Below are 26,455 nucleotides of genomic sequence, written 5' to 3'. Positions count from 1 at the left end.
GTGGGGTGGTATAGATAAAGCTGCTATAAACATTAGGGTGAAGTGTTTTTGTGTGAACATAGGTTTGATTTTTCAGGCCTCCCAGGTGGCACTAGTGGTAAAGAACCTGCCTGCCAGTGCGGGAGACTTAAGAGATGTGAGTTCAATCCCTGGGTCAGGAAGATCCCCTGGAGGAGGGCATGGCAACCCACTCCAGTATTCTTGCCTGGAGAATCCCATGGACAGAGGAGCCTGGCAGGCTACAGTCCACAGGGTCCCAAAGAGTCGGACACAACTGAAGCAACTGAGCACACACACAGGTTTTCTTTTCACTTAGATACATAGCTTAGGGTGGGTCACATACATCTTTGTTGTTTGAAGTACTGAATGGATTGACTGATATGATGATTTTTGTTTTCTATCAGCTTCTCAGTTTCATTCCTCCATATGCTGCCAATGCAATGAGGCTGGTATTTCCAATGCCTATTGCACCTTAATCTAGTTTTTAGAGTAATTAACCTAGTATTGCCACCTGAAATGTCAAGTGTGAGAATGATTTGATGAAGGGTTTAATTTTTATTTAATGAACATCAAGGACTGAGAACCCTGTTTTTGACTGTGCTGGGTCTTTGTTGCTGCATGGCTTTCTCTAGTTGTGGTAAGCAGGCTTCACATTGCAGTGGCTCTTCACGTGTGGGGCACGGACTCTGGGGCACATGGGCTTTAGTAGTTGTGGCATTTGGGCTTAGTTGCTCTCAGGCATGCTAAATATTTCTGGACCAGGTATCAAAATCCTCTTCCCTGAATTGGAAGGCATATTCTGAACCACTACACCAGGGAAGCCCAAGTGTGTAGAACTCTTAATCCTGTTTCTTACTCATTTGGACTGAGCTGGTCTGATGTCACTATGGTAAAAGGGTGAGGAGTCAGGCATGCTCAAGTAAGTGGATATCACCTCCAAAATTTCCTTCTAGGATATGGCCAGCTAACTCTTTCAGCCTGAAGGCTTCTTATACCCCACTGTATAGACAAGGCAAGAATAGGCTGTAAAGTTCTTGTGTATAAATGCAGAAAAGATTATTTGGGCATGTTAAACCAAAGGGTATCACTGAACTATTACTTTGTATAGTATTAATCAACTCTAAATCAGATCCCATTGTGCAAGAGTCTAGCTCCTCATGTCTATAGGGCTGTACTAAACAAAGCTGACTTAAAAAATATATGTATTGCTCATTTTTGGTCTTTCAAAACATTTTTCCCCCAGTGATCCCATAAAGGTGTGTTTTACTGCGGTGTGAATGCATCAAAATGCTTTATATTGAATAGAGTTTATAATGGGTTCATTTGAAATAGAACCTACATCATGAATTAAATTTTATGTTGACTCCTTCTTGTGAGTAATTCCAATTCCTTTTGTATCATGTTGAGACAAGTCAAACTTTAAAATGTACTATCAAGTCACCCTCAGTGATAATAGTCTGCATTTGTGTCCATCACAATTATGATCATCATGGAATCAAATGATGTATGAGAGGCAGCCTCATGGTAACACCTATACAGAGAACAAATTTTAGAAATGTTATCACCATTGCCTTCAAATAGCTCAGTTGTTCTTATCTGTAGGTTATAGACTCCTTTGAAAATCTGATGAAAACTATTTTCAGAAAAAATTATCTACACCTACATAAACAAAATTTTACTTATAGTTTCAAGGAAGTGATGTAATAAATGAAGTCCAGTTATAAATTCCTTAATGACCATGTTCATGTTAAGGACACCTCAAAAAGAAAAGGAAAAAAACTTCTTGAATGCACATTTTTGTTTGACTTATTGGAAAAGCTGTATTAAAAATAAAAATAAAAGAATGTGGATGATCCTCCAAAGACAATGAAGGGAAAAGAATCTGATTCTAGTATTTGGCCAAAAGGATTCATTTAAAAATCATATATAAAAAGAAAACAGGAAAACAGGAGAACAGTGGAAATGCAAGTGCCATGAGAACCATATGGATTTCCCTGGTGGCTCAGATGGTAAAGAATCTGCCTGCAATGCAGAAGACCTGGGTTCTATACCTGGGTTGGGAAGATCCCCTGGAGAAGGGAATGCCAACTCACTTCAGTATTCTTGCCTGAAGAATTCCAAAGACAGAGGAGCCTGGTGAGCCCCAGTTCATAGGGTTTGCAGAGTCGGACATAGCTGAGTGACTAACATAGGGAACTATATAGGCCTGGCAGAGCCAGTGTCTAGCACAGTGCCCACAGAAGAGGCTCAGTTAACATTTGAGAAAGGAAGGGAGAGAGGGAAGAAGGAAGAAAGGAAGGAAGGAAGGTGGGTATCACACAGGCAGGGCATGTGTGGCAAAAGGGAAGGAGATGACTATGGTAGTATCCTCTAAAAGTGACCAGGACATGAGTTATAGCTTGTTATATAAATGTAGAAAGACATTACAGAGAATGCTAAAAGGGTAAACAGGTTTCCTGAGTTCAGCAAGCTGATACTGAATAAAAATCTAGCCCTGAGGTCAGGGTCACCATGAGGGTAAAGGATGTGCCTACTGCAGCTGTCAGGGGTGGGTTGTCGGGGGTGGGGCAGCTCATTCCTCCCACTCTGGTTCTAACTGCAGGTCTTACTTGTTCTAGTCAGAGGCAAACCTTTGATATTCACTCCTTCTTCCACAGAGTAGCTCTTGTCATTTTCTCTGTAGGCCTATCAGCCTAATGGGTTCTTTTGCAAGTCTACTGTTTTCCTTGTATTGCCTGAGCTGGTATTCTAGAAAAACAAGTGATGTGGGGAAGGGACTGTCAACCTCCTAACACTTCCTTAGTTGTCCCCTTTATGCCTTCTTTCCTTACATCAAATTCCAGACCCCTAGAACTCTCTTCCTGGAGAAGGCAATGGCAACCCACTCCAGTACTCTTGCCTGGAAAATCCCATGGACAGCGGAGCCTGGTAGGCTGTAGTCCATGGGGTCGTGAAGAGTTGGACACAACTGAGCGACTTCACTTTCACTTTTCACTTTCATGCATTGGAGAAGGAAATGGCAACCCACTCCAGTGTTCTTGCCTGGAGAATCCCAGGGATGGGGGAGCCTGATGGGCTGCCGTCTGTGGGGTCACACAGAGTCGGACGCGACTGAAGTGACTTAGCAGCAGCAGCAGCAGCAGCAGAACTCTCTTCCTAAGCTCTTTGGGAAAGGGTATATAGTCCTTGGTGTCTCAGACAGTACACTGGAAAGCTACATTCATGGAATCTCAAAGAGTTGGACACAACTGAGCTACTAACACACACACACAGAGTCACTGAAGCCAACCAGGTTCAAATGTCAACCCTGGTTCTCTCACCAGCTGTGTCACCTTAAGGAAAACTTTTAACTTCTTGGTGTCTCTCAGGATTCTTAGGAGTGTTGGAGAGGCTGCACACAAGTCAAACGGGTATGCGTGCATGCTAAGTCACTTCAGTCCTGTCTAACTCTTTGCAACTCCATGGACTGTAGCCCACCAGGCTCCTTTGTCCATAGAGATTCTCCAGGCAAGAATATTGGAGTGGGTTGCCATGCCCTTCTCCAAGGGATCTTCTGGACACAGGGATAAAATTTCTTATGTGTCCTGGATTGACAAGCAGATTCTTTTACCACCTGGGAAGCCCCCAATGGGTAAATTAGCCCTGAAATCAGAGGACCTCTTGCTGTGCCTGTACCAGTCACAAGTTTTTGCCCTCTACAGAGGAGGCAAAAGGAAGGGCGATCTGAAAGGGAAGGAGTGGAGAGGAGAGAGAGTGGCAGGGCACTGTTTACCATGGCTCTATGGCAGAGTCTGAGTCCAGGAACTCTATTCAGAGAAGAAAAGTAAAGCCAAGCACTGGCATCTCTGGTCCACGGCAGTCATCATCCGTGCTACCTGCTATAGAAAATGTATTCCTATAAAAATACACTTCATAACATGTGTTACTGATAGCCTTTTCTTCCCATTCCTTTTTTTTTCCTCCCCTCTGAATTTAAAAGTCTTAAGTCTTTGCTTGTTCTTTGGGTGGAAAGAGAAGATACTTAACATGTTTCTGACATATATAATCTATGTCCTTATTTGCTACTTCAAGCCTAACACTATTTCTTTGGAATACCTCTATATTCTAATCTCTGGAATCTAAATTAGGCATTTATAAGCTAAAAAGAAATCCCCCTGTGGCTTAATGTGTTTAAACTATATTTTTTTTTTTTGCCCCAGGATCATTTTAGGTTCCAGCAAAACAAACATTTATAAAATGCTTTGTTGTTTACACAGTGTTTTCATATGAATTTTCACATCAGGGCCTCCTAGAAACCAAGGTTCAGAAAAGGTTAGTAGCTTAACCAAGCACACAGTAATGAGATGTCAAATCAAAGCCTATGTTAGTTAGTTCCACTTCCATATACATATATTCCATATATTGTACTCCCAATAAGCTAGAAAAAAGCAATGATAGATATATAAATTAAATTTGAATACAATTATATATGTTCAAGCTGGTTTTAGAAAAGGCAGAGGAACCAGAGATCAAATTGCCAACATCTGCTGGATCATCGAAAAAGCAAGAGAGTTCCAGAAAAACATCTATTTCTGCTTTATTGACTATGCCAAATCCTTTGACTGTGTGGATCACAATAAACTGTGGAAAATTCTGAAAGAGATGGGAATACCAGACCACCTGACCTGCCTCTTGAGAAACCTGTATGCAGGTCAGGAAGCAACAGTTAGAACTGGACATGGAATAACAGACTGGTTACAAATAGGAAAAGGAGTACGTCAAGGCTGTATATTGTCACCCTGCTTATTTAACTTCTATGCAGAGTACATCATGAGAAACACTGGGCTGGAAGAAGCACAAGCTGGAATGAAGATTGCCGGGAGAAATATCAATAACCTCAGATATGCAGATGACACTACCCTTATGGCAGAAAGTAAAGAGGAACTAAAGAGCCTCTTGATGAAAGTGAAAGAGGAGAGTGAAAAAGTTGACTTAAAGCTCAACATTCAGAAAACTAAAATCATGGCATCTGGTCCCATCACTCCATGGAAAATAGATGGGGAAACAGTGGAAACAGTGTCAGACTTTATTTTTTGGGGCTCCAAAATCACTGCAGATGGTGATTTAGCCATGAAATTAAAAGACACTTACTCCTTGGAAGGAAAGTTATGACCAACCTAGACAGCATATTCAAAAGCAGAGACATTACTTTGCCAACAAAGGTCCGTCTAGTCAAGGCTATGGTTTTTCCAATGGTCATGTACGGATATGAGAGTTGGCCTGTGAAGGAGGCTGAGTGCTGAAGAATTGATGCTTTTGAACTGTGGTGTTGGAGAAGACTCTTGAGAGTCCCTTGGACTGCAACGAGATCCAACCAGTCCATTCTGAAGGAGATCAGCCCTGGGATTTCTTTGGAAGGAATGATGCTAAAGCTGAAACTCCAGTACTTTGGCCACCTCATGCGACGAGTTGACTCATTGGAAAAGACTCTGATGCTGGGAGGGATTGGGGGCAGGAGGAGAAGGGGATGACAGAGGATGAGATGGCTGGATGGCATCACTGACTCGATGGACGTGAGTCTAAGTGAACTCCGGGAGTTGGTGATGGACAGGGAGGCCTGGAGTGCCGCGATTCATGGGGTCGCAAATATATTCAGTTCAGTTCAGGCGATCAGCCATGTCTGACTTTTTGCGACCCCATAAACTGCAGTACGCCAGGCCTCCCTGTCCATCACCAACTCCAGGAGTTCACTCAAGCTCACGTCCATCGAGTCAGTGATGCTATCCAACCATCTTATCCTCTGTTGTCCCCTTCTCCTCCCACCTTCAATCTTTCACAGCACTACATATGTTAAATTTGTATAAATATATATAACTATACATGTTAAATTTGAATAAAATTGCATACGTATCTATTTAAACACTTTTCCCTCCTGTCCTTGGCATTTTGTTAGTTCTCTCAGCAACTGTGTTCATTTGAATAGCAGTTTTCATTTTATAAACAGGAAGACAGACACAGTGAGGTGTTCAGTGAATGAATATTTCTGTGTCTTGGAAAAATCTTCAGAATACTAAGGGGCACATTATTTAAGCATGTAATTCCAGAGGTAGTAATCTCCCTCAGAGAAATCACATATCTTAGTAATTTTCACTAGCCCTTTAAAATCATAACAATAAAAATATTGTGAAATTTGTTTGTTGCTGTTTTGTTTTGTTTTTTCCCCAAGATGGCAAATTGTGTCACACATCATATATAAAGTGTGAAAACCCATTGCCTCTCTCATGCAGGTGCTGTTCTAGGCACTGATGCACAGTCTATCTTTGTGATGACATGAAATACGACAGAATTGAAATCAAATAGACTTTGCTGCTAACTCACTTCAGTCGTGTCCGACTCTGTGCGACCCCAGAGACGGCAGCCCTCCAGACTCCCCTGTCCCTGGGATTCTCCAGGCAAGAACACTGGAGTGGGCTGCCATTTCCTTCTCCAATGCATGAAAGTGAAAAGTGAAAGTGAAGTCGCTCAGTCGTGTCCGACTCTTTGCGTCCCCATGGACTGCAACCCACCAGGCTCCTCCGTCCATGGGATTTTCCAGGCAAGAGTACTGGAGTCACAAATACATGGGAACTAGATCTAGAAAAGTTTTTCTTTGTGTTAAGCAAAGCATGTCCGCTCAGCTTCTATAATTTTAAGTTTGGAAGTACTAGGAATGTTTCACTATATGTTCTATTAAATTACCAGACCGACATTTCAGGTGCTCAGCAATGTAAACTCTGACTAACAGGGAAATCTTCACAAGGCAGATATCCCTGTTCAGGGATGGAATCCTTTGTCTCTGCACTAAGTAGGTCCAGCCTTCATGCCTTGTCATAGAAGGTTTCACTGGAGACCATCAACATTGGGCCTAGCTTCCTGCTAAAGTCTAGTCTCTACTCCATGAGTGTATACATTCCTAGAAGAAGACAAAGTGGGTAAAAGACTTCAGGGAAGCCTTACTCACAGGATTGAGGGAAAATATGATCTACCCAAGTGCCATAAACCTGTCTTTAGGCACTTCACTGAGTACAGTGACAGTCGTGTGAAGCCAGGCCAGAAACATCAAGCCTGACCTTCAAGTCCCCAACGGGGAAATAAGGGGAAAGGGCCAAGGATGCTATAGCTGCTACAGGTGCAGAGAGGATTCTCCACTCTGGTGGCTGAGAAGCCGGTCTCACTGAACTTTGTTGATGGAACCATCCTCCAACTGGGTCTCTGCCTGCCTTTTTTCTATGTCCCCCAGCTTTGTCCTTGATCTTGTGTCTTTCTGATTTATCCTACCTGAACAGAAGCCATGGCTTCTCCCCACCTTCAGAGGCTGTGAGCTTTGGTGAATTAGTAATATAATCACCCCATCTGAACAACCTGTCAAAGTGTGGTTTCTACCTTGCTATCCATCCTGCTGTTGAGATTAAACTGCTCCTAGGCAGAGAGAGTTTCTTCCTCTGCCCCTTTGTCTTACCCTTTGCTTGTTAACATGGACATAATTCATGCTGTTGCTGCCTACCCACTATCCTATGACAGACCTCATTTCAGTTTATTCCTTCTCCCTTCACCCCGTCAGTCCTCTCTTTGCACTCCCGGAGTTCCTGCCTTTTTCATTACCATACCCATGATTTTCTCCCTGCTAAAATCCTTCATGCTGTTGGGTTCTCCCTAGATTCCTAATCTGAGCCTTTCCCTTCCTTTATATCTTGAGGGACTCAAAAGTAGTATTTATACTCTTTTTTCTACTCTGGATCAGAACCACTGACAGATGCCCCCTCTCCCCTACCCCCGACCCCAAAAACTTACTCCTCTTCTTTCTGCCCAAAGCCCTTATACTAACTGGGTCTTGAAGCTGTGTAAGTGGAGTAGAGTTGGAGGAATCCTCATTACTATTCAAGGAATAGTTAAGGAGAGGAGTCTTCCACCCAGTTTAGCAAAACAACAGGGGATGGGAGAAGATAGTCAGAAACATGGGATCTGGTATATTTCCCATGAAGATATGTGAAATTCCCTTCACATATTCACTTATTCATTATTTTTTAACAGATTTTTTTGAGTACTTATTTTGCTTCAAGCACTATGTCAGGTTCTGGATAGCTAAGAATATCAGGCATTTATGTGTGCCGAGCAATGTGGCAAGCACTTTATAATCGTTTTCTCCTTTAAGCCTCAAAATAACCCCCGTCCTCACTTTGAAGTGAAGAGTGATCATCAGTCAAGTTAAATGGCTTGTTGAAAGTTCACACAATTAATAAAGCAACTCTACTATGTTATTTTGCATCTCAGTTTAGGATCAAGTACATTGTATTTAATGACAATTTTTAACTGCCATCTGAAAATTTCTTATTTCTAAAGGACGATGGTCCACTTCCAAAAAAACAGTATGCAAACTACCTGTTGGTAATTTAGGAACTGACTCCAGCCTACTTGTTTTAGGAATATTGTTATTTATTTATATGTTACAAACTTACTCCTACCTACCTAAAATTTTCATTTGAAAGCCCAAAGAATATATAAATGAAGTATGAAGCCCAGTCACACACTGAAAAAGATTAAAAAGTGCTATTACAGAAGGCATCAGACTAAACATAGAACAAGTGGGTTAGGTGGAGAAAACAAGCCAGCTGCAAACTGTCTCTATTTGTTCGGAATCTTCCAATCCAGCTATGAAATGATCTTCCTGGTTACTCCTGCTGTGGCTTTGGACAACTGCAGGAAACAGTATCATCCGACAGTCTGATACAAACACCTTTTTTAAAAAAAGCGACCCTAGAATGTATCTGGGGGATTCTGCTGCGTTTACTTTTCCATCCTCCAATCAGAGACGCCTAGACTTTTGCCCGAACCAATGAAAGGGGATACTTTCAAAAGACACTCTCAAGCTGCGGGACAGGAAATTTAAATGAGTTCAGTTTATGAGAGAGTTGAACTGTGTTCGGGCTCCCCCTAGCCGTCTGGAAGCAGATTCTCATTTCTTCAGCAATTCAGCTGAACGCTTAACTCAAAACGCTGTAAGGGAGAGCAGGGTTTTTTTGGTTTTTTTTTTTGTTTTTTAAACTCCTCTCTTCCTCTCTTGTTTACTCTTCTGGATCCACTGTTATTGCATTCAGCTCGGAGGCTGAATGGTCAGAAGGGGGTACTCAAGGTAGAAAAGGAAAAGGCAAATGTTACTGTGGAAATTGTTTTTAGGATGCTTTAGGAATATCTTACAAAGATAACATCCGTTTCCCATGTCAGTATCCTTATTGGTTTTACCCCCGGGGGAACTGGGCTGAATGTGCTCACTTATGAAAGCACCCAGGTCTCACATCTAACCTCTGCTATTTTACATGTAATGTCAGTTCATCCTCCTGTAAGCCGGCAGGTGGAGGGGATGGAGGGAGTCTGACAGGCAGCCTCATCAGACACAGGGAAAACAGCTACCTGGCAGCCCTGGAGAGAATTGTCCCAAAGGCCCTCCCACACATGGAGAGCTTCTGCCAAGCAAGAGGAGCTTTAGGAAAGGGGAAAATTAGAGCTGTTTTAGCTTTCTCTCCCTTACCAAAGCCTGCTGTAACTGTTGCTGTTGAAAGACAACGGAAGACATCCCCAAGCGGCTTCAGACACCGTCAAAGCTCTGCCTTCGGGACACTGAGATTTCTGCGGGTTCCTTTCTTCTTGTGTTCTGCTGTCGCTCTCAGGGAATTACAATGCGCCAAGCAGATGTAGCATAATATATTGGTTAAAGCGATCCATGCTGTTATCTGTGGAGCACCGCTGAATAGGTAAAATGGAGATGCTTCGTTCCTTTGAATGGAGCTTAATGAAGTCTTTTGAGTCTACAGATATTAATTCAGCACCTGCTAGGTGCAAGGTGCTCTTCTGGGTATCAGAACACCCAGAATCATTCAGTTGCCTTCTCTGCTCTTGAGGACCTGGCCACCTAGTGGAGGAAGACAGGCTCATATACAACTAAAGGGATGACAAGACAGCATGAGACATGGTGGTTAATAAAAAGGAGATGCTATGGGCATAGTATTGCGGTCCCACACACAGATGCTTGTGATAGGAATCAGGTCAGGAGAGAAGCGTTGCAGACGACTTCAGAGGATTGAGAACAGTTGAACAGAAGCTGGCAGAATGACGGGTTTTGCCAGGCCTGAGAAAGAGATCACACAGTACAGGAAGAGGGAATTCTGTGACAAGAGACATGGGTGTGGGGAAGTTGATAAACCTTGTGGGGAGAACTTTTGTGGCTCCTGTGAGAACTGCATAGAGGGGGCTGGTATCTAGAAAGGCTGGCAGAAGGACTGGTGTTATTAGATTGAAGTTGTGAAGGAGGGAACTGCGAAGCCTCTGGAGACTGGATGTGAGAGGTGCACTGGCTGCAGTTAGGGAGGATGAAGGCTGCAGTCTGTCCTTGAGAGGGAGGACTGGACCAGTGGTGCTATGACCCGGATATGGTGCTGTGACCCGGAAGACAACAGACAGTGCAGCTTAGCCTGGAAGTCCTCCTTCCGCTCAGATCTCTCTTGGGCTCCCCCAGATGTCGGTTTCACCCTCACTATGCTGCACTGTATTTAATAGCTAACAACTGTACATTCTCTGGTTTTAGGCTAGCATTCTTTTCAGCAAAGCTTCCCATCAATCTAGCTTTCTATTACTAGTTTCTACTCCTAACACACTCTTTCCTACCCTTCACATAACTGTATTTTAGGGATATGGCTATCTGTAGCAAACTGGCTGATTTTCTAGATTCAAAAATGTTAAACAAATGAACAAAAACCTTCACCAAATATCTCAGCATAGAATAAAGTTCCTTCAGTGACCAGTACTATAATAAGAACACACAGGTGTTGGGAGACTCGGCACTTAACCCTCGGTCACATTTGCCTCCCACTGCACTCAGCCCCCTACTGTCACATGAATTAACAATGTGCACAACCTCTAATATTCTTCCACGTCATATAATGTGCTTTCAGTGCTATAGGGTTAAGCAACGTCTAGATAATTAATGCATGTCTGCTGTCATAATGCAGAGATTTTGCTGAAATATATGTGGGAGAATATAGCTGGATTCAACACATTTATAACTGCAGAAAAATTGAGAGGCTATGTCAAAATAAAACATCACTGTGCATGGTTTACCTTTTTATTTTTGCTCTAATTATTAGACAAATTTCAAGCCGAGCAGTATGTCTGAATTGGAGACAGATGAGGGTTATTTATTTATACTTAATTCCAATTAGGATATATGAGACTGTCATTTCTAAAATAAATAAGATTCTGTATGAACATTACCATAGATTTGAAATGATGCAAAATACTTTCTTCCAGACACATGTAGACAGTGCCGTAACTACAAACAAGTTTAAGAGTTCAAAGGAGATATTTAGGTGTTAGAGTTCCATGGCAGCCATTGCTCTCATAAGCATCAAGGTCAACACCAGCACCCGAGAGATGGGAAGCTGCTCTACATGGCCAGCTTTGTCTTCTTTCATTTTGGAACATGTCTCCACTCTGTGATTCTGTGGTTCCTGGTAGCTCCTAGGGGATCCTGAACTGAGCACTGATGGCCCCTGAGGGCAGTTGAACAATCTCTGGCATGTTAAGAAAAGTACATGCAGGAAAGCTTAACCACAGGGAGGGTCAGAGAAAACGGCAGCCTCCTAACTCAGCGTTGTGTGGTACTGTCACTGTATTAAACTTTTCTGCTCCACAGCTCCCTACTGTGGACTAGAAAAAGCTGGCACCTTGCTCCTTTTGTGAAATACTGCTCCCAATAATTGCTCTCACACCATCCCTCCCAGAGGGGCACGTGATCACCTACTAGAATTCTCTTTCTTCTGTTTCCTGGGCCAAGTTCAGAGGATCAAGTTCAACCCTGACAATCACTTCTTCAGGTGAGAGAGGTGCAGGTGTTGGGTCACAGTCTCCAAACAACAGCACTGCTCAGGTGGACTACAGGCACAAAGAAGACTTGGGGTGATGGGGTATACCATGCTTTTTTCCAGAGATTTCCCACTCTCATAGCTACTTTGTGATTTCTACAGATTAGTGTCAGCAAATTAGCATAATGACATTACCCAGACGCCTTTGTGGTTGTTTTCTTTCAAAGTTCGGGTGTGACTGAGGTTAGAGAATGTAATGGATTAAGAAAAAGAGAGGGGAAATTACCATATTTAATATTGTTTCCACAGAAATTGACATAGTTTATGGAGCAGAGGAACATAATATAATTTATTCCTCCATCCATGCTGCAAAAAGGAGGGGGCAGTGAGGGGGAGCAGGAGACGTGAAGGATAAAGCACAGTGGTTATGGAGATGGTGTAGCTGCCAAAGGGGCAACTCTCGAAGTATCTTCGGCTCTCAGGGGTGGCAGTGAACAAAGTCAGGTTAATTACCTATAAAATCTGGGTGTGAGTAGAATACCATTTCAGCAAAATGAAACTTGGGATGGTTCCTAGATAATGGATACATGAATGTGTGAGAAAAGACCTTGATCGTGGGGCCTGATCTGTGGCATGTGCGAAATCGGAATCACTGGTGGAGAACACCAGGGACAAGCACACGAATCGCCTCACTCTATTACACACATACCGATTGCTTTATTATTGAAGAAAATATTCACAAATCCTCCTTCTTTCACTGCTTTATGTTTCATTGCCTTTTTCCCACTTGTGGTTTATAGATGGAATGAAGAGAAAAATGTCGAAGGCAGATGGTGAGGAGTGAGGATGTTTCCTAGAGGCAGAAATGCAGGTGGTCAGGAGGCAGGTCTTTCACATCTAGCAACTGACTTAATTCCTGGCTCGGTCTTACTAGCTGTGAGTTCAGGAAAGTTTCTTAATTTATCTTCATCTATAGAAATATTTTAAACTGATGACAGAAAAAGAAAAGCAAATTCAATTGCCCCTAAGGTGGTGAATGTCAAAGAAAGCAAGCTAAATAGTTTGATCTGAGTTTGTGGAAGAGAGGATGATGAAATTTAGAAAGAACAATTACAATTAAGTAAATTTTGATGCAAAGGATACTAGTAGATGTGATATTCACAGAGAAATTTGACAAAAGTTTTACTAATTGTCACTGTTGATTTAGTTTACATTTTTGGTGCTAATTTTGGTTTGTCCCAAAGTCCTAAATTACCAGAGATAAAAATATGTATAATGCAACAGCAAAAGATAGTTTGTCATCTGACCTTTTGGGGGACCTAATGATTGCAGCCATGAAATTAAAAGACGCTTACTCCTTGGAAGAAAAGTTATGACCAACCTAGATAGCATATTCAAAAGCAGAGACATTACTTTGCCAACAAAGGTCCGTCTAGTCAAGGCTATGGTTTTTCCAGTGGTCATGTATGGATGTGAGAGTTGGACTGTGAAGAAAGCTGAGTGCCGAAGAATTGATGCTTTTGAACTGTGGTGTTGGAGAAGACTCTTGAGAGTGCCTTGGACTGCAAGGATATCCAACCAGTCCATTCTAAAGGAGATCAGTCCTGGGTGTTCTTTGGAAGGACTGATGCTAAAGCTGAAACTCCAGTACTTTGGCCACTTCATGTGACGAGTTGACTCATTGGAAAAGACTCTGATGCTGGGAGGGATTGGGGGCAGGAGGAGAAGGGGACGACAGAAGATGAGATGGCTGGATGGCATCACCGACTCAATGGGCGTGAGTCTGAGTGAACTCCGGGAGTTGGTGATGGACAGGGAGGCCTGGCGTGCTGCGATTCATGGGGTTGCAAAGAGTCGGACGTGATTGAGCAACTGAACTGAACTGAAACTGAATGAGTAAAAATCAGTAAATTCATACATAAATAATATGAGGGTATTAGCACAAAGGAATAATTCCATTAAATCAATTAGAGGAATTTAAGAAGAAGATGAAAATGATGACAACACAGAGGTGAAGTAAAGGGAAGGGAAAGTTTCTTAAGACTAGTTTGTTTCCATAACTGGCTATGCAAATGATTCTTCCGTATGGTCTCATCCTTTAATTTGGACAGAAAAGTATATGAATAAATTTTCAGGTGAAATAAAATGCAATTTAGGACATGCATGATGTTTACTTCTATGTGTAAATCCCAGAGATTGCTCTTGGATAAATGAAGCCTGGTGGAAAGAACATGAGTCAAGTCCTGGCTCTGTCTGTTCCCTCCCTTATCAATGGAGGTGATTCTCCATACATGTTTTAGAGATGGAACAGAAAACTGTAAAAGCCAGATGATAGATGAGAATGTTTTCTAGACACAATATTGTACATCATTTTCTTGTGGATGAAATGAGATACATGGTCAAAAAAATTAATTATAAGGAGTTATTTAAGTATAAGACTATCCTTATTATACTTTTAGTCTTTTATAGTATTTAAGTATGAACGTCACTCATAGTGTCCAACTCTTTGTGACCCTGTGGACTGTAGCCATGGTGTTTCCCAGTCACGAATAAAAGAGTGGGCTGCCATTCCCTTCTCTAGGGGATCTACCCAATCCAGGAATCAAACCTGAGTCTTCTGCACTGCAGGCAGATTCAGATTCTTTACTGTTCAAGCTTCATTCATTACTGCAGTTTCCTCTAACCGGCCAATGTGAATACTGGCTGAGAGCAGAGTTGCTATAGTTGTGTTATCATTCAGGCTAACTGTATTCACATAGGCAGTATAGCCCATTCCTGTAGATAATATAGGCCAAATTCTGCCTTTCCACAGCACTTCTGTAGACTCTCTGGTAAAAAATTGCAATTATACTTCAACAACCTCAACAGACAAAAATCATTGTTGGTTATTTGTTTCTTTCTCCAGGCCAAAAATTACATCTACTCATAAGCAATGGACTCTTCGGGTAAATAGTTAATGGTTATTTAACAAGAATTTAGAATTTTCCTCCTGTTGTTTTGATTACATTAAGTTCACAAGGTGACTTTTGCAGGAAATGTGAATGACTTTTACCCGAGGTAGCAGTGATTCATTTTTGTCTGTTTTTAGGAAAGCTTTTGTTTCATTATCATGAAGTAAAAAATGGAGCCTGAAGAAAATCAAAACAAATCTGATTTTCAAATGCCTGAAGCTTTGATTAAACTATCTTAGGGATGTTAGGTCCATTTAGTACTTACACAATATTATTTATTTATGATTTTGATTTATGTGGAACTTCCAGTGGGAGCTCTCCTATGAAAAATATCATTGCAAGAATGGTATTCATGAATCAGCACTTAACTATTTGTTTCTCACACTGTGTTCTTGGGATCTTGTACTTATATCCATCAGAGGAGACTTAAAACCCATCCAGGGTGATGGTTGAGGATCCCATGACACATCTGATGGAGTGGCAGGGTTAGTTTCAATGCCTGGCCAAATTCCAGTTTGGGTATTTTTTCTTCATATGTCCAGCGTTCCTTGGAGAAGACATTTGGGGTTATATTGTCTTGTTCTTGTTTAGCTGAAACTGTTTGGCAGCTGCCTTGTGCTCTCCAAGTAGTAAATTTCCTTTGAAAACTGAGAGGAAATCACAGTGTTCAGAAGGCAGCAAAAACCAAAAACAAGACCGACAATGAGTGAGGCAGGAGGGATGCAATTAGAGTGTGTGTGGGAGAGTCTTTTAGGGTTGTTGTTCAATATACACTTGGAAGGCAATAATGACCTTGGTTATTCTTAGAAAATCTATTTTCTTCTCCCTTGTGAATATTACCCAAGACTCCATGGAGCAGGATGGCTTTTAACCTTGGGTAAGGAGGATGCTTCTATGAGTCTCCTGCTTTAGAGCATCCTCCCCTCCATCAGCTACATGAATCTCAAGTGGTGGAGGAATCTCTGAAGGTCAAAGACATATGCCCTTCCAGGGCCTGCATCACCTCTTGCAGGCCGTGATCCAGATTCAGAGGACTCCTAAATTCCCTGTCCTCGTAGCCCTGAACGGGCTTGCAGGGTCTGGCAGAAACTCTTCCATGGGTCTGTTCATCCAAGGGCAACCTTTACCACTAGTGTGTGTGTGTCTAGGCCAGAGGGGTGGCCAGTGTTGCAGTTGTTGGCATGGGTGTAGATAAAGGTTAAATGTGTAGTCTGTGGGTGTCCTCATGAATGGGTATCTCCCTACAGTGTTGACTGAAACAAGGATGGAAAGAAACAGAAGGAACCCCATGGGTCAGAGGTTGGGGTTGGGGCCAGTTCTCTCTGTGGTACCACATTCTGGTACAGAATTCCAAGTGATCTTAGACTTTTAATTTTTAACCTGACCTTACAGGTCATCATGAAGGCATATCATCAAGGTAGTAGGATAAAATATGTCTTTTTAACAGTTTGTTATCTTTATTTATAATGATTAAATATTCAGACATATGGCATGTAGACCTCTAGTTCTAGTTTTGCTCCAGGTTCTAGAAACAGAGGCTGACATGCTGTGGGGTCACACTTTCTCCTAACATTTTTTTCTCTTTTTGTTGACAATAATCTAGGCACTGAAACACTATTAAAACTTTACCATTTTATTCCAGTAACAACCTGAAAAAAAAAATTGTTTCATTTACTTCCTGGCCAAAGTGTTGTGTTGAAAGTTTTAAGTATCCCAGCAATACCAAGACACAGAATGCAGTGCCTGCCTGTGAGCTCAGAGATTCTGCTTGAGCTTCTACCCATTCTGGCCTCCATGTCATCACTGCAACCCTGAGGAACCATGAAAGCCTGTCTATGAAATGTTCAGAAAGCAATAAAGGTCACATACTTCTAATGTATCATTTTCCTTCTCATATCTTCATGATACCTCCTTCCCTCAGTGAGTTCCCTAAGCCATTTCTGAAGAGATGTCATTCAGCCAATTCTGTGCCCAGTCATAAAAGAAAACTTACATGTAGTTTCCTCTTCCATTTCTATCTCCATGTCCCCTTTACTGCAACAAAGCAAAGAAGATGTAGCTGAGATTATCCAAGAGAAAATAACAATAATGGCTAACATGTACTGGGCTCCTGTGAACAGACATAGGCTAGGTACTATTGTGAGGTAGATGCAGGGATTATTACCATGTTACAGATGAAGAAATGGAGGAATATGTAGTGTAAGGAGCTTTTCAAACCCAGCAGTTCTGACTCCAGAGCATACTCATTTAATCACTCCATGATACTGCCTCCAGAATATCAGATTGCTACTGCTTCCTTTATTATTATTATTTTCTTGTGATGAGAACTTTTAGGATCTACTCTTTTATTTTTTTAATCTAGTTAATTAATTTTATCTTGGGCCATACTGGGTCTTCGGGAAAGCACATGGGCGTTCCCTAGTTGTGGCACTGGGCTCCGTAGTTGCGGCTCACTTAGTATGTGGCTTGCATCGTCACGTACTAGAGCATGGTCTCAGTAGTTGCAGTGCACATGCTTCATTGCCCTGTGGCATCTGGGATCTTCGTTCCTAGACCAGGAATTGAACCTGTGTTCCTGTACTGGAGATGGATTCTTTACCGCTGGCCACCAGGGAAGTCCCCCCTCCCTTTTTAAAAATCGCATTTCTTGTTCATTTATTTATTATTTATTTTTTGGCCACACTGTGTGGCTTGTGGGATCATAGTTCCCTAACCAGAGATTGAACCCAGACCCTCAGCAGAGAGAGAATCTCTCTCTCTCTTTTTTTTCCCCATTGGAGGATAATTGCTTTACATTATTGTGTTAGCTTTTGCTGTACAACAACATAAATCAGCTCTAAGTATACATGTATCCCCTCCCTCCTGAGGTGAATCCGGACACAGAGTCTGGACAGCAGGGAATTCCCCTGCCTCTCCTGACTCAACCCAAACCACCTTCAGCAGCCTTTTCCTGCCATTTTAAAAAGCTCTTTCTGGCTTCAAAACAACTTGAAGTCTTATGAACATGAGATTAGCTATCAAGCTTCATCATTATTACTTTCCTAGCTTTATTATGACCCCTTATAAACTAAGTTAAAATAATACTAACCTCAAGTTCACTAAGCCTCAAATGGTCAATAGTTTTGTCAAGATATATGTTTATGGTACTTTAGGTTTGGGTATCACAGAGTTCATCTGATTGCTTTACTTAATCTACAGATTTTTGACATAAACAAGTCAATATCCAAACGCACAAGCAGCCACATAAGCATTCAGCATCTCATTTTTCTTTCTCACAAGTCAGAGTGTGGAAATTTATAATACAATGTAATCCTATTTTAATACTAGTACGGTGGTTTGGTTATGCATACCTGTTTTATATAGGGATTTGTTGATGCTCATCCATTGACTCTTGGGAGCATGAGGACAAGTGTAGTAGTGTGTGGAAAAGCCCTTCATATTTTCATAGTCCTTTAAAACTTTCTTAAGACATACTCAGATACATTGAATAACTATCGGTGTTATAAAGGAATCTTACCATTTGATACCTCTGAGGAACTTGTGTTTTTTAAACTCTTACTTCAAAATCAAATGAGTCAGATAAACACCTTGAAATGCCTAAGTGAAGAAGACACCTTTCTTCCACTTGAGTAGACCCTAAGAATTCAGTAAGTTATTCCTTGCTGTCCTAGCTGCCTTCCTAAAGGCCGTCACTCTAGCAGTCACCATACTCACCACATCCCGTCTAATCGATTTCACTTAGTAGAGTACCTTGGTTCAGTCTTCAGTGAACAGCAGCTACACGCAGGGGCTCAGCTCACAAGCCTCTGTGAGAGCTCTGATAACTTCTACTGCATGTTGACAACAGCTTCATTTGTCATATGTCCACTCAAAGGAATTTATTCCTTGTTTTCAGATTGGTTGGGATGAGAGCCAGGGGCTTCCAATGCCCATTGTGGATTATAAAATAGAATATATATCAGCAAAATCCAATGGCAGATCAGAAATTCCAGAGTATAAATCCCCAGCGGACCAACACAGCTCTCGTCTAAAGAAGAAAGTGATTTTTTTCTTTTCCTCTAGGGTCTGGACTGCCTTGTTTGGCTCACCTGGTTTGTAGTATAAGAGATATAAGAACTGGCTGGTGACTGGAGGCATCCTCATGCTGAGGAATGGGGAGTCAAAAATCAGTGACACCAAGGACCTTTAAAAAGTCTCAGTATACCATTTAAGGTGCCAGACAGACGAGCCTTCTGCAGTAGAGCTAATGGTGGGGGATTACTAGGATCTGGGTATGAGCATCTATGACCTAGGCAGTACAAGTCCCTCCTGATGGTTTGTCAGATTGCTAATATGCTATTTACTCTTATGTCCCTGTGTTTCCCTATTCTATTTTGGATCGTGTTTCTCTGACCAAAAATCATGCTTTTCAGTAATGTTGCAAACTAAACGTAAAAATGAGGACCAAAGAAAGATGCGGCTTTTCTGTATTAGACTTCTGAGTATGTCCAGGGGCCAAGGGACAGGGATTTTCAGAGTCTAGTCCTTTTTGACAGATGTACATACAGCCACTGGTCCAGAATGACTAGATGAACTGTAGGACATTTAAGGTCAGGGTGAGTGTTCTGATCACCTCCAGGGCTAGCATAATAGCCAGCACACAAAGTCAATATGTATTTGTTGAATAAATGAAGGAATGAAAGATTGATTAAATCGTTAAATGCATGAAGAGACCAGAAAATGTCTACCTTCTTCTGCATTTGATTATGACATTGTTTTCTTGTAGTACAGAAAAATCTCTATGCAAGATATTTAAATAATTTTTATCATGGAAGATGACCAATGAACTATCAAATTATCAAAAATAATCTAATGCTATAATATTAAGACAAGGAGAAAGCAGGATTTGATTTACAAAACTTCAAAGCATATACAAAGTTTTAGAAACATGTCTATTATATAACGCAAGGGTTTTTAAATTAAGACTGCAAAAACAAATTCACCATGAAATGATGTTTAAATGCTTTTTTTGTTGTTGTCTTTCTTTTAGGTAAGTGAAAGATATCTTCTGAAGTGTTCTGCAGAGATTGTGCAGGTGGCAGACTTTTCTTAGAAGAAAAAAGAAGGCAGGGATCCTTGAAATGGTAATATTTCAACTGTTCCATACACACAGGAAGCGGCTCACATGGCCAGCAAGGCTATTGTTTTCTCTTATGTGGTTACACCTGTTTATTTCACTACAACTTGATATGTCTTAAACCTCAAGGTCTGCAGATTGTGTTTCTATTTTGCTGCATTTGAGAGCCACTCATATCTGAATCCAAAGCCTCTGCAGCCCACCCTCAGCAGAAAGCTCATTATATAAGAACTGTTTCAAATTGAAATGTCATTCTAAACAAATCTGACAATAACAGGCATATACAATTTACTCTAAATGGTGTGTGAATTATATATTACTTATGTAAATATACATTTGTAACTGTCTTCTTAAGTCTCTTCCTCTTGAATATGGAGTGCCTTATTTTTTATGTTAATGGAGCATTATCTATTTAAAATATGCTGATAGCCTGTGAGATTTCCAGTCTAATTGATAAGACAGGTGAAATGTACTTCAGGTTTTAATAATGACACAATCTAGGTTACCATACTAGCTCCTTCAGAACTGGTAACTGTCAAAATATTGGATTTTCAAACCCTCAGCATACATATAACTCCAATTTATAGTATAAGATCTGAAAACACTTCACATGAGGACAGAAGTAAGGGGACCAGAAACACCCAAATATTAAATGAAAGCTTGATAAGGCTATATCATTACAGCAGATTTTAGAAACATACAGTCATCTCTTGGTATGCACAGATGATTGGTTTCAAGACACTTTCGATCCCCCAGCTGTACCACAGTTACCCAGATCTGAGGGTGCTCAAGTCCTTTATATACAATGGTGTAGTATTTGCATATAACCTAGGCACACCCTTCTTTATACATTCAACCATCTCTAGATTACTTATATGGAGAAGGCAATGGCACCCCACTCTAGTACTCTTGCCTGGAAAATCCCATGGACGGAGGAGCCTGGTAGGCTGCAGTCCATGGGGTCACTAAGAGTCAGACACGACTGAGTGACTTCACTTTCACGCATTGGAGAAGGAAATGGCAACCCACTCCAGTGTTCTTGCCTGGAGAATCCCAGGGACGGGGGACCCTGGTGAGCTGCCGTCTATGGGGTCACACAGAGTCGGACACGACTGAAGCGACTTAGCAGCAGCAGCAGCAGATTACTTATAATAACCTGATGTAATGTAAATGATATGTAAATAGTTGTAAATACAATGTAAATACTATGTAAATAGTTGCTAACGGGTGGAAAATTTAAATTTTGCTTTTTGGAACTTTCTGGATTTTTTAAAATAGTTTTGGCCTGTGTCGGTTGAATCCGAGGGCACAGTAAAATACTTGGCAATGAAGGGCTGACTATAATTTGCTAAAGTATCTGTTTCTGAACTGAACTTGGGTCTACTCCCCTAATGTGCAGCAAAGCCAACCTATTGACACCTACTGTGATGAAGGAAAGTACAGTGTTTATTGTTGGGCACCAGGAAAGGAGAACTGGTTTCTTTCTGCTTGAAAGAACTGAACTTAATGGCTTTCAGGGAAGGAAAGGGTTTTAACAGACAATGTGAAGGAAAGGGCGACAGAGTGCATGATCAACTCATGCATAGTCCTCTGGTTGATAGTGAGGTAAGATCACCTACTTGATGGACATGAGTTTGAGCAAGCTCTGAGGGTTGGTGATGGACAGGGAAGCCTGGTGTGCTGCTGTCCATCAGGTCACAAAGAGTTGGACATGACTGAGCGGCTGAACTGAAGTAACAAGGTGATGTTTCAGGAATCTCGGTTATTAGTCTTCTGGTTCTGACAGGTCTGGGGTCTACATGCTGTGGTCAGCAGTTTCCATCTGGTGGAATCTGGTTTCTAGTTAAAAAAAAAAAAAATTAGGAATGCGTGTCAGGCATCCTCATATATACCGTTCAGGGAGGAACTAAAGATTCTGTGACTTTGCTATATGGTTGATTTATTAAATTGTTATCAGTTGGGATTGTTTGAGTTGTTATCAGTTTTCCTGGTCCAACTGTTATTTTTTGTTACCACATGTTCACATTTTTCTAATCATTAACCCTTGAGCCAGTTTTTCTGAGACTGAGGGGAGGCCTAAGGGACCAAAGCAAAGCCTTTTACTTCAAGAGCTGAGGGATACCAAGGTGGGGGTCATATACAGAGAGGCCTGAAGGGCCAGGCTCAGTTTCATACCCATTTGGGTCAAAGACCTAATTTATACCCCCAAACTAAGGCATTCTTTCTATTTTCAATAGCAAAATTCATTGTGTGTTGTTAGTATTTGAGAATTCCCTCCAGAATTTTCTTTCTAAATAACCTTTTTCTAAAGTAAATCACTCATTTACTAAGTATTTACAGCTAGCTTCTTAGGAGAAGGAAATGGCAATCCACTCCAGTGCTATTGCCTGGAAAATCCCATGAACAGAGGAGCTTGGTAGGCTATAGTCCATGGGGTTGCAAAGAGTGGGACACGACTGAGCGACTTCACTTTCACTTTCACTTTCTTAGGAAACAATGTAAGTCTTAAAACTTCCTGCAGAGTTGGCAATACAGTGCTTGGTAATTTCTAATATTCTAATATATGGTCAAGTTTCTACATGCTGATCATAACATAAATATGTGCAATGAAATGTAAATAATATGCTATCAAAAGTATATTTACCAAGTGTTGATAATAAGATATAGATAAAGCTAATTCAAAGTTAATAAGAAATGAGACTGGCTCTCAGGATCTTGACATGTTAGGAGGCAAGACAGAAGATATTGAATAGCTTCATAATGGAAGAATTTTTTAGTTATTGATTTAATTTTTTAAAAATACAGGATATACATGCAGAAAATTTAAAGCCTAAACTATCATTTAAATATGATAAATTCTGAAATATTTGTATTTCAGTTCTTTCATGTATCTATTTCCTTTCTAAGAAAAGAGTGTCCTATTCATTGCTATAGGAATATTGTTTTAGGTTATAGGTAGAAAATATAGATAGTTGGGTAGGTAGATAGATAAATCATTAGGTAGGTAGACAGATAGGAAAAAATAAGTAGAAAAAGAATCCCCAGTTGTTAAGTTAGTCCCTTGTAGGGAAGTGACAAAAGTTCAATTATGGAGTATTTTAATTTTTATTTTTTAAATGGTAATTCATAGTGGATAATATATAGCAAATTATTTTATTAATTTGTGACGAAGTGGGTGACATGAACCACAGGTACAAAAGTGATTCCTTCTGTGAGGTGAGAATAGAGCAGCAGTATAAACCCATGTCCCTCTCCACTTGCTTATGGTGTATTTGACCACTCTGTCATAAGGAGTACCTGCTAAATGTTATAGAAATGAGCTGAGGAAACAATGAATGAGTTGTAGAGGCTTTTCTTTCTCATGATTGTCCTTAGAGCTTTGTCCAGAGAAAAGATTATGTAAATTAAAGGAAGGAAGGGAGAATCATGGGGGAAAATAAAAAATCAGTGGATGCAGAAGAGAGAAGAGTCAGAAAATTCAATTCATCAAGAGCTCTCTGTTTCTGTCCCTCTCTGTACCTTTTTTCCACTTTCCAGCCCTGATTCATTGTTCAAATATATTTCAAATTAGTCTCTAATTTTCTTAGTCTATGAGCATCATCTACTGTCTGTGTTTCTATATGTTTATACATAGTGGAAAACATTTTGATAACCTAAAATTCTAATTTTAGAAACCAATTACTCATATGTGAAGCACATATAGCTGCTTACTGATTTTATTTAATTAGGCATTTGTTTATACTCTGTCTTATATTTTCAGAGGATTGAGAGGCTCAGATTGTATGCCTTTTCACATTATGGTTCACATCGTGAATCATAGTTTCAAATTATGATTGAAAAACAGAACACACCCGTAAGTGGCTTCGGTTTTGTGATTGATTTGAGGAACTACTGCTCTGAGTACGGTGGTCAGTCACATAATCCAATCAGTTAATTCAATTCAAAAAAATATTTTCAAGGACTTGTACAACCATGTATGTGATGATATGTTGAGCAGAAAGATAAGAGTGAAATGTAGCTCCTTCCTTCAAGAACTTGATAGCTTAGGACTCCTTACTGGCTTCTTTTGCTTGACGTCTGGAGGTTCAATCTTTAGTCACTTATCTGATAACCACATTTCATGCCTCTTTCACAAAACAAGTAAGAAAGGTCATTCCTTTATCACTGAAGTCCTTCTTCTGAAGGTCAGGTGGAACTGGATTTGACTGAATTGGGTCACTGGAGATTATTATGTTATCAGTGTAGTTGTATACAGTATTTTTGCTTCTTCACTAGCTTGGATAATCAGGATGTGACATTTATAATCCTCATTGCATGAGGTATGATAATCATGTCGTGACATTTTTATGCCTCATTCACTGTTATGACTTGAACAGCTCCATGCCAAACACTGGTTTGCGGAGTTTTCATACTGTGTCATGGCATTATGAAAACAAGGTAGAATGACATGATTGTATGCAGAGTTTGAATGATTGCAGTCATATATTGATTAATACCATGACATCTAAAAAAAGACTGTGTAATTATAACATAGGATTACAAAACCAAGAAAGTCGTAACATTGCATGACAGCTGACACAAATCAGTTTTAGACTTTAGAGTTTCCCATGAGTTTCCTAATGGATAAAAATTAAGAAAAAAAGGTTTCTTTAATTGAATTTGTACAGTAGAGAATTGCATAATCTTGCTTTCCCTTTTGTTACCATAAACTTCTGATTTCTTGGTATAGCCTCACATTTGTCTTCTGTTTATGTGCTGTACACTGAAAATGGGATTGCTCTTAGAGCTCACTGCATTTAATCATAAATCTAAAATTAGTAAGAGAGCATTGTTCTAAGACTGTGTGAACTTTCTTGGAGCTTGGGGCAATGTACTTCATGCATTTGAATCTTGTTACTGTGCAATCAACACACACTCATTTAGAAATTTATAGCACTGGTACATGGACATTTTCTACTCTTCAGTTTATGCCTCTGGAAACAGTAGTCTTCTTAAAGAAAAAAATAAAGTCTTCTGGAAAGGAAAGGCAAAATTAAGTTCATCGAATGTGAAGGCTATATTCAGCATTCAGTTCAGATACAATTTTTAAAGAAAGAATTTAAATACACACAGCCCTATTAGCACAGGATCAAATTCCTAACAAATTGATTGGACATGCAAGAAGAGTCTGTGTCCTAGATTTAAAGTCATTACACAGTCTCAAACACAGCTGTGCAGCAAGTCTTTCATTCTAGATGGACATGAACAAATTGAATGGTTCTGAAGATGATTGGCTGGTGGATTTCCTACAGTACAATTTTCAATAATGACAAATTTAATGAAATCACTATTGTATTATTTAGCAAGAGAATGTGTGTCCTATTTTGTATAACCATCAGTGACTACTTAAATGTGTACAAGAGTATGAATGCACAAACATTTAAATAGATCCAGAGGCACCCATAATTCTTTGACTGAGGGGAGGTCAATGCACCCAGTTCAGCCATTATCCTTACTCAACTGAAGATGAAGATACTCCTATACTTATATTGTCACCCAATTTTCTCCCTTTTATTCTTGAGTACTGGCTTTTTGCTACTTTCAAACTTTTCCTGAAAGTGCCCATTTCAGTTGAATTTATGATATTTTTATGATAAATTTTAATTTCAAATGTTTTTCTTTCCATACTGAGGAATACGCAATCACATAAACATTGCATATTCAAAAATATTGCATATATAAACTACTGGGCATATGCTGTTGTTTCACATGAACTATGCAGATTTCAAGGAGGAAGCATAGCACTTACATCCATAATTTTGTGCCATATGAGGGTTTGGAGAGGAAGCTGTGCATATATTTTGTCAGGCAAAGTTCTAATCAGTGTTAAAATATTTGTATAAGACAGTGACAAGAGAAAGGAAGAAAAATAAATTCTTGTGAAATGTAGTACTAGAATTTGTGTTTGTTTTACAAATAAGTGCCTTATAAACTGTTCATTTTGTAATATAGCCTTATAGTTGTTACTTATGATTTGTGTGGAATATAAATAAGAAATACTTGTGGTATATGTGTAATAAGCCAGTGTGGTTACACATGATAAAATTGCCAATCATCCTGTGAAGGTAGCCAAGCAGTCTCCAGTCTTAGGGAAGCTGACAAATCCCTGGCAAAGAATTCTGGATGTAACTTTTACTTACTCTGCAGAAAGTTTTCTTGACTGAATCAAAGAGCTAGGTAAACAGAGAAAAATAGAAACAACTGTTTTACAGTTCACTTTAATTGTGCCAAGGGAGTATTCACCTTTTCCCTTTTTAGTAAGAAGAGTCTATTCTGAGCAATGGATATAATTAGTTAATAAATAACTCCATCTTTATGCCTAAGGAACTTCGCTTCAGGGCAATTGTAATAGCAGGCAGTTAGAACAGATGTGGGCATGATATCTGAAGGCTACATACAAAGTTAACTGACAGAGTGGGTCCTTTTAAGTTGTATTATAAATCTAAGTCGACACCGTTAACTTGTTTACAAAAAAA

The sequence above is a fragment of the Bos indicus genome, chromosome 1, assembly GCF_029378745.1.
Source record: "Bos indicus isolate NIAB-ARS_2022 breed Sahiwal x Tharparkar chromosome 1, NIAB-ARS_B.indTharparkar_mat_pri_1.0, whole genome shotgun sequence".
NCBI lineage: Eukaryota > Metazoa > Chordata > Mammalia > Artiodactyla > Bovidae > Bos > Bos indicus.
The sequence above is the reverse complement of the archived record's forward strand: the minus strand, read 5'-3'. Positions refer to the sequence as shown.